At 34.2% G+C, this 9,862-nt stretch overlaps 1 protein-coding gene across 1 annotated transcript in view; it reads left to right on the top strand.

The window, feature by feature from the left end:
• Positions 1-2,007: 2,007 nt before the first annotated feature.
• AdamTS-B (ADAM metallopeptidase with thrombospondin type 1 motif B) overlaps positions 2,008-9,862 on the top strand; it is a 103,472-nt gene continuing 95,617 nt past the window's right edge. The window contains exon 1 of the mRNA XM_028170729.2: positions 2,008-2,401. The gene's annotated coding sequence lies outside the window, so the exon portion shown is untranslated. The remainder of the gene's footprint in view (positions 2,402-9,862) is intronic.

Below are 9,862 nucleotides of genomic sequence, written 5' to 3'. Positions count from 1 at the left end.
GGTCGGACGAGCTCACAGCCCACTTGGTGTTAAGTGGTTGCCGGAGCCCATAGACAACGTTAATGCGCCACCCATCTTGAGATATAAGTTCTAAGGTCTCAGTATAGTTACAACGGCTGCCCCCACCCTTCAAACCGAAACGTATTACGGCTTGACGGCAGAATTAGGCAGAGTGGTGGTACCAACCAGTGCGGACTCGCAAAAGGTCCTACCACCAGTGAAGTCGCGGGCTTAACCTGAGAGAATATGCTAATACCAGCTCTAGTACTAACAGCGCTTCGCAGAATCTACTACCAGATCGGAATCGCGGACAAATTCAGATTTTTTAAAATAAAAAATTTAACGGTAATTTCCACAAAATTTCACGAATAGTATTTTAGTCTTCTGTAACGACGAAAACTGGAAAGTAAATAATAAAGGCAAGCTTAAGCTGTAAAAGTAATTTTAATTATATGTACGATTAATGAAAACCTAAAAAATACAATTATACGTGGTTTTGGTAATAAACATTTAAACATAAACTTCACACATTTTAATGTTCTTTTTTTTCATTTAATGACTTTTGCGAAAGACTTATGTACAATGTCGTTAATAATATCTTAAAATACGAAATAAATTTGGGGCTAACATACACTACGTCAATTTATTGTTGCATACATTAATTCTGAGGTATACTATTTATTCAGATTTTTTATCTATTATCATTTGAGTTTTGGAATTAAATTAAATTATTTTGTTGGTCGAGTGCTTGATGTCATTGACTATTACTAGTTTCCCGGAGGTACTGGGTGCGAATTCCGTTAGGAGAAACTTTGCAACAGATAATTGGTATTAGGAGTCTCTATTTGTGTTTCTGCCATTCATAAAACAGAAGACAATCCAACTTACCGTTTAATATATTTATTTTGATATTAAATTTTTTTGAAAATGTAAATCCTTGAAAATTGTAAACCTAAAAATGTGTCTAATAATCGGGAAGGCAGAAGCATGTGTGTCGCCGACGTTCGTATGCTTATGTGGGAAAAGCGCATGCAAGCGCCGTTTAATTTTAAAATCGGACAAAACTTTACAACAGATAACCCCTGGGTCTGCGGAGGGACTTCGGTTCCCTCTGTATTTTGTACCGTATGTTTCATGGGGAGTGCTCTGAGGAATTGTTCGAGATGATACCGGTATCTTGTTTTTACCATCGCACCGCCCGCCACCGGAGTAGAGCTCATCCATACTACCTGGAGCCACTGCGGTCATCCACAGTGCGTTTCCAGATATCTTTTTTGCCACGTACCATCCGGCTATGGAATGAGCTCCCCTCCACGGTGTTTCCCGAGCGCTATAACATGTCCTTCTTCAAACGAGGCTTGTGGAAAGTATTAAGCGGTAGGCAGCGACTTGGCTCTGCCCTTGGCATTGCTGAAGTCCATGGGCGATGGTAACCACTCACCATCAGGTGGGCCGTATGCCCGTCTGCCTACAAAGGCAATAAAAAAAAATTAGTACATATTAGGCGTCTCTATTTGTGTTTCTGCCATTCATAAAACAGAAGATAATCCGACTTACCGTTTAATATATTTATTTTGATATTACAATTTTTTTTAAATGTATATCCTTGTGAATTTTAAAACGAAAAATGTGTTTAATAATCGGGAAAGCAGGGGCATGTGTGTCGCCGACGTTCATATGCTTATGTCGGAAAAACGCATGCAAGCTCCGCTTAGTTTTAAAATCGGGAGAAACTTTGCAACAGAAAATTGGTATTAGGCGTCTCTATTTGTATTTCTGCCATTCATAAAACAGAAGACAATCCAACTTACCGTTTAATATATTTATTTTGATATTACAATTATTTGAAAATGTTAAAACATAAAATGTGTCTAATAATCGGGAAGGCAGGAGCATGTGTGTCGCCGACGTTCTTATGCTTATGTCGGAAAAGCGCATGCAAGCGCCGTTTAATTTTAAAATCGGAAGAGTAGAAGATCGACAGCAGCCGTGTGCGCGCGAGTAGTCAGTGGCCCGCAAGACTCCGCGACGCGCGCTCACGCTTCGAGCTGCTCTGCCCACGCTGCCGCATCCGACATTACCCGAACGCACTTACATCCAATAATACACCTATAAACACCGTTAATTTAATATAAAATAAATTAAAATTTTATTTTAGACGACGGAAATCATATTTCTATTTATAATACACGTGCTTAATAATAAATATATATATCTGGCGCGAACTGAATTTTGGTGCCGCGCATCCACGTTTTTCACGACAAATGAATAAGAAATTAGCGTATTGAGACTTCGATCTTCGCAAGAAATTTCACTTTTTACTAACGAAATTCGACTCGCCGGTATCGTCTACGGAGCGTCTACTAACGACTCCGACGCATGAAACGCAACCTTCACTGGAGTGAGTATGCACCCGTCTTTTTTTTAAATGGTTAACCAGCGTTAAGGTATTTTTATCTTAATTAACCGAGTTTATCAATTCCATTGAACCTTTATTATGATCGCACACTAATATGTAAATTAAAAAAATTAAGTTAACATTATACACGTATAAGTTTTTGTAATGAATGTTGTAATATTTTTTACATCTTAAACATCATAAAAGCGGTTTAATAATAATATACGAATGTACTATAATACGTATAATATTTGCTATAACAACATAAATAAACATAGCCCGTCGCTAAGTAATTGCATACTACTAACTGGTGGTACTTTCTATTATCCACACACATACTTTATCTCAGATCTTTATCGCACGTCAAAACATATTGAGTCATTAAAATAATCCTTTAATTATGTTACGTAATACTTAAAAGTAAATAAATATTAGATTTATTACAGAGTTATTATTAAAAAATAACGAAATATATTAAAGATATTTCTATTTTTTTTATTCATTGACAATTTTTAATACATTGCTTAAATTACTTGGGAATTATATGGTGTGTTTCGTAAATTTTGCTTAATTTGATTATTAGGATTCAATTAAGAAATATCAATTATATCGTAAAAAATTTAAATTGCAATAATATCATATTAAAACTATTTTAATTAAAATGCAAATAAATTGCAAAACTCGTTGACTCTTATAAGGTTCTTGGGAGTCGTGGACATAATTAAAACTACTTTTACGGTTCTACTTAATAAATACTTAAAAGTATACTAAACCGTAAAAATATTTTCAAATACAGTAAATATGTTAAATAAATTTAACGAGGGCTTAATGGCGTAGAATCAGATCGCTGCAAAAAGCTATCTAATAATTTATGCTTCATTTAATTTGACTCTTCTTTGACTTGAACTTGAAAATTTTAAGATTTAGAATATATTTGTTGACGCAATCGCGGTGCAGCCATCAAATTTTGTTATTTCACAGTAGAAGTGTTAATAACCTTTGCTTTAAAATTTTTCGAACAAAGTAAATTTACGGAGAAAGGAGGCACATCTAATTTGGCTTTCTAACATGAACAGTTCAGCTTCAAAGAGCTGTTATCTTCTATCTTCTTCTTCTATATATATATAAAAATGAATTGCTGTTCGTTAGTCTCGCGAAAACTCGAGAGCGGCTGCACCGATTTGGCTAATTTTGGTCTTGAATTATTTGTGGAAGTCCAGAGAGCGTTTAAACAATAGATAAATATGAAAATGATCGGAATTACATAAAAATAACAGTTTTATTTTTTCTTTTATGTGTCCCCCGTCGGACGGATTCCTTTTATTTGTTTTAAGTTTATTTTATACAAAGGCTTACGTTTAGGCGCTACGAAGTTTGCCGGGTCAGATAGTAAAAAGATAAAAATAATAATAAAAAAATCGTATTTTTGATTGAGTGTTAATTTTCAGAAATTTTTGTCTTTCATAAATTTTAACAACAGCCCACGAACCTATTATAAATGTAATAGCGAATATATTGCTCATTTCATCAATTATTTGAACAAGGTTTTAACAGTTAACTTTACATAAAAAATGTAACGATATTTTATATACATATTAAGAACGTTAAAACATTTAACGTTTTTGGAAATTAGGTTTTATGTTACCAAATCGTAAAAATGATGATCTGTTTTAAACAAATTAATAATACTTCGTATAAATTGCGGCCATTGAAAAAATTCGAAAATGCTAATCGCCGAGTTATAAGGTTGAAATTAAAGTAATCGCCGACTAATTTAATGTAAGATCAATCGGGTTGAATGTCCATATTAATTTGCATTGCGTAGACCCAAATAGCCACTAAGAAACTGCGATCATCCACAGTGCGTTTCCAGAGGTCTTTTTTGCCACGTACCATCCGGCTATGGAATGAGCTCCCCACCACGGTGTTTCCCGAGCGCTATGACATGTCCTTCTTCAAACGAGTCTTGTGGAGAGTATTAAGCGGTAAGCAGCGGCTTGGCTCTGCCCCTGGCATTGCTGAAGTCCATGGGCGCCGGTAACCACTCACCATCAGGTGGGCTGTATGCTGGTCTGCCTACAAGGACAATAAAAAAATGCACCTTTGTTTACATAAAAAAATCAACTATCAGAAGATAATCATCTTTGAGATAAAAAAAAATGGCCAGTAATAAAATCGTGTCATATGCTCTGTGACATTTGACACGACTCGTTTGAATCCGTTCGCATTCGCGTTCCTCTTAGATTCATATTTGTCAATTTCTTACGAGTATAAAGTTTTGATCATTGCGTATTTTACGTGTTCCAATATTACGAGTTACAAAGAATTTTTTTATTAGTCATTTTTATTATCTCATAACTTATTCATGATTATTCATACGTAATTATTCATATTTCAGAACAATAAAATTGATTCTTAATCAAGTATAGACCCATCTGGCATTGATATGAAATTAAATGTTGGGTTATTCAAAGTTGTGATTTACATTTGAAATATAAAAAATGTGTTTCCAGAAACTGATAGAACTGACTCGGTTTACATGTATACGTACACCGATGTTCATACTTTTTCAAATTTCCGAGATTACGAATATTTCAATATCTTCATACGGACAATACTGTTATTTTTTAATAAATATACTAGTGCGTATTAATTGATATTTAATTTGATATTTGTTTAACATATAAATACGAAAATTTGTGAATTTTGTGTACATGTTGGGCGGCGTTTATGCAATATTAATGAATTTCGGTACATTTATTGCTGGTAATATATGACAGATGACACGCGAGTCATTTCCCCGAATGGCTTGTATGTATTTCGTGTAATATTTCGAGAACCTATCCGTAAAATATGGCTAGATTTCAACAATCAATAATCTAAGATATAATAGTGAAGATTGTGTGTTTGTTTGTTCTGGATTAATGCCTTCAAGATCTTAGATTCAATTTACTTCAGACTTGGTACAGCTGTTTCATGGATACCATAGAAGATTTTTTAAACATAGAACAAGTAATAAATCTGTCGCTTCACTAGTTCCACATTGAAATTTCTTCACAAGTTTTCCGTACTGAAATTTTAAATCAAGAACGTTTTTAAGGCGAAGTGAAACTTTTGGCAAATTACCCGATTTTCCACATATAAGTAGGTACTTTAACAACTGTATTTTATTAGCGGAATAAAATTCCCAATAAGTATATACACATACATGTTGTTGCCTTCTAACATACTGATGATACATTTAAATACAGGTTAATCATTATTTTAATTAAAACAGGAATGCTATTTCAATTCGACAGTCGTAGTGGATTTTTCGGTGACACAATAAACAGCTCACACGAAATTTGAATGAGTACATAGTCTTCCTTATAGGCAAATTTAGTACAACGAAATATTTCAGTCGCCTCTTCACTGTTAACATCAATTAAAAATACATTATTAATTTTCGCATGGGACTCGTGAGAACAAATGTAGACGCAAGGGTTAGAGGTTGCCCTTGACTTTTAATTTTATATTCGTAATTTATTATTATTGAAGTTGGTAGATAAATTATCACGATATAATAGTAAACGTTAAATTTATTAATAACGAAATAATATTAATTTCACTTTACAAACTTCAATAAATCAATGTTCGAATATACAAACCAATAAAATTGATGTTGGGAATGAAGCACAATTCTTTTTTCTCAACGTTTCGAGCTAACATGCCGTCTAACCGATAAATATAGACCGAATTAGAACAGAGATACATTTTGTATTCTTTTTTCACTTTAATTTTAAAATGCAACCTAGCAACAAACACGTTGCAGCAGCGAATGATATCGTTTGTATTACGTCAATGAATCGGTTTAATGTACTGAAGCAATAAGTACAGCCCTCACCCTGAACTCACGTGGCTCGCACAGCCGCGGCCCCGCTGAAGGCTAAGATAAAAACAAGAGGCTACAACACACTATCTGTAAATAATAATAAATATGCGTAATGTTTCACTTTCAGTTTTTTTGTTCTCAACAACGAAAATCGATACGTAAGAATATAAATTTTACATCTGTAATACACACATTCAACGAATGCTGGCCACAAAAACAAATGTATTTCAGGCTTCGGGTATGTAGAGTAAGAATATTTAATGAATTTTAAATTCTTATTTCTTCCGTGCTGTGCTAAATGTGATATTCACCGAACAATGTGTATGAAACACGAGATCGTTTTTTAACAAAGATAATTTTTAATAGTTTTTTTTAAATAGGCGCCAATAAATTATCTGTGACGTCGCATTGAGTTGTGATGATAAAGCGGTCGTTGAACACTCATGAACTTGGTCCGTGGCCTTCGTGGCTTACACCGGCTTATTGTTTAGACATTGTCACCAATTCAATGTAACTTTAGTAATTTGATAGTAAAGGGTAATAATGCTATCGATTTAGAGAGTATTCAAAATATGAACAGTGGTCGTACAATGGGTTATTTTAAAATAAAGACATCTCTGATACTGCAAATTCTGTCAACTGGCTTACATCCAACCGATTATTGAACTTTGTAAAAATACGAAGGAAAAATTCACGCATAACACGAATACCTTTCCACTATACAAAATTCTGTAACTAAAACATACTTTTATTTTGATAAGCAAATATTCAATACTACTGCGTACATTATGAGAATGAAGTCGAATTTCTGCATTATTTACAACTGTCTCAAAAGTTTTTGTATTCTACAAAAGGGATTCAAATAGAAAGCTACAAAACATAAAATATCTAGTACATGATTAATCAAGCGAATTATAGATATAGAATTTCTTAAACAGAGGTAATGGATATAGATGTGGTGTACGTGCAGAATGGGCGCGGTTGTTGGTCAAATTCTTACGTAAATGAGGTCGTTTTGGAGCCATTGTATATATAGTCCACCCGATTGTAAGTGATTTTCGTCAAGCTGACGACAACAAAAAGCGAGGTAGAGCCAGATGAAATTCCTCCTACTGCCACCAAAATTCAAATTCAAATTCAAAATCATTTATTTCAACTTGGATGTCATCAAAAACACACTTGTTGAATGTCAAAATGTAAAAGAAAATGTTAACTCTACCACCGGTTCCAAAAAAAGCCACAGTCCTGAGAAGAACTGGCGAAACAAACTCAGCGGGCTTTTTTTTTTGTATTTTCTCAACTATTTTCTTTTTTTTTTTAAACAAGAAAACATATTTACAGTATACGAAAAAACAAGTCAAAAAAATACAATTCAAATAAATAATAATAATAATGAAAAATGAAGTTGATGACCACTCATCGATTCCCTCGATTAACATCAACACCAAGAGCAGTGTCTACCGTTCTTCGTAAATGATTTCATAACTTAAACTCAACACCAAAATTTGCTCTTTGACGTTGAGGGATAAGTGACTTACTGCTGATTTACTGGTGGTAGGACCTCGTGAGAGTCCGTGCGGGTAGGTACCACCACCCTGCCTATTTCTGCCGTGAAGCAGTAATGCGTTTCGGTTAGAAGGGCGGGGCAGCCGTTGTAACTATATTTGAGACCTTACAACTTATATCTCAAGGTGGGTGGCGGCATTTACGTTGTAGATGTCTATGGGCTCCAGTAACCACTTAACATCAGGTGGGCTGTGAGCTCGTCCACCCATCTAAGCAATAAAAATAAAAAAATAAAAAAGTGACTTTTATCAACGTATTAGATAGTATTAATTAAATGGATGTTATTATTTTTCCTGCTCAACAAATTGGGTATTAGTTGGATATTTTTACATTATAGTATATAAGTGGTTTAATATTTATTAAATACATGACCAATTGTGCGACGAATTAACAACAATGTTACATTAGATTTGGGTCGTACGTGATCGTATCCGTACCATCGAACGAGTTCGAATCTAAATCCGTTGGGACCCGTATAGCCGGCCCCGATATGAAGCTTAAAATATATTTCGGTAAACGATCACGACATATCGCATAGTTAACTCTCAACGTTACAGTTCCCTTAGTGGCAGAATCGCGGCTTTAAAAACAGAAGCCTGACATATTGGCCTAATTTTCACGGTTCAATAAAACTGTTTCAACTCCTGCTGGCTTCCCTGAACTTGCACGCGTACGAACCGTAATGCGGAACCAAAATAGATCCCAGAATACATTGACTAATAAAATACATATTATGACGACTGGCCATTTACATGCCGAATGTTAGAGACGAAAAAGTAGAAACGATTCTTTATTTTCTTTTTTAATTCTATTCTATTCAGTGTTAAATTGAATTTGTTAAGAAAGTATCATGTATTATTTTACAAAGTATTTTTGTTTTCAATTATTAGATTATAAAAAAAATTCAATCAGACATGTAATGGTTTAGTGACGTACATTTGGTATACATTACTTTACATATACATACGTGTACATCGGGGAGTTGTGTTGTTGTGTAGATTTTTATTTTGGGCGAGATCTCTGCACGCTGGCGTACAGTCGTTAAAATTTAACTGCTGGGCCCAGCCCGTAGTAATACTGGCCACATTGTATAGTTGTGTAGTTGGACAAGTAGCTGCGATGTAGATCAAGATCAAATTGCTAGTAGGCATTTAATTTGAAATATAACATGAATGTATTTTATTTATACATTTTTTTTATGTAAAAAGGATCAAAAAAAATTTTATGGCAGTTTCTCAGATCGCGGACAAAGTCTGCGGGAGGGCTCTTGGCGATTCCATACAGCTTAAAGGTATTTCATGCGCGATCAATTGGGCTTATAGCAGACGTGCCAGCAATCTAATCTAATCATGAGAATGAGATGCTGGGGTATTATCATCGACACACACGCATTATTGTCCTAAATTTGTTCTATACGGCTCTTTTCTATCTCTTTGACTTTAATTTCTATACCTTATCTTTCCTTTGCCCTTTTTAAATCTGTTATCGTCTTTTCCGTGTGCTCAGCGGTGCTCACTGGGACTATATTGCGCAATCCGAATCGTTTAAGTGTTCTCGATTGCGATATGCAACTGTGATCTGATTTGAGTGGCATTGACTATGGGATGTATGGGTTATTGAATTCCGAGCAGTGACACGATGCAAAGCTTCTGACTTTCAGTAGAATATTAGAATACCTTATTAATTACATAACAAAATTAAGGCAATACGATTTCTTATTTTTTTTTTAAATATATTTTAATAGTATTATGTTTTCGATTTTCTCTTGTCGTAAACATAAATAACGCTACTTTTACGGTTTAATTTCGCGTTTCTTATTGTCATTACATTAATACTCTACAGGTTTCGTGATAACCACAGTGTTTGTTATTCGTCGACTTTTGATTATTTTAGTGACTACCATCTATTTTACATCAAAAAAATTTTCTAGACTTTTACGGTTCAATTCTATGATTTATGACGACGAAAAAGCAAAAATAAAATAAAAATAGTTTAAATTACATGTTATCATATTAAGGAGCGTATTG

The sequence above is a fragment of the Bombyx mandarina genome, chromosome 21 (assembly GCF_030267445.1).
Source record: "Bombyx mandarina strain Sakado chromosome 21, ASM3026744v2".
Classification (NCBI taxonomy): domain Eukaryota; kingdom Metazoa; phylum Arthropoda; class Insecta; order Lepidoptera; family Bombycidae; genus Bombyx; species Bombyx mandarina.
Note: the sequence above shows the minus strand (reverse complement) of the source record. Positions and strands in the feature narration are given on the sequence as shown.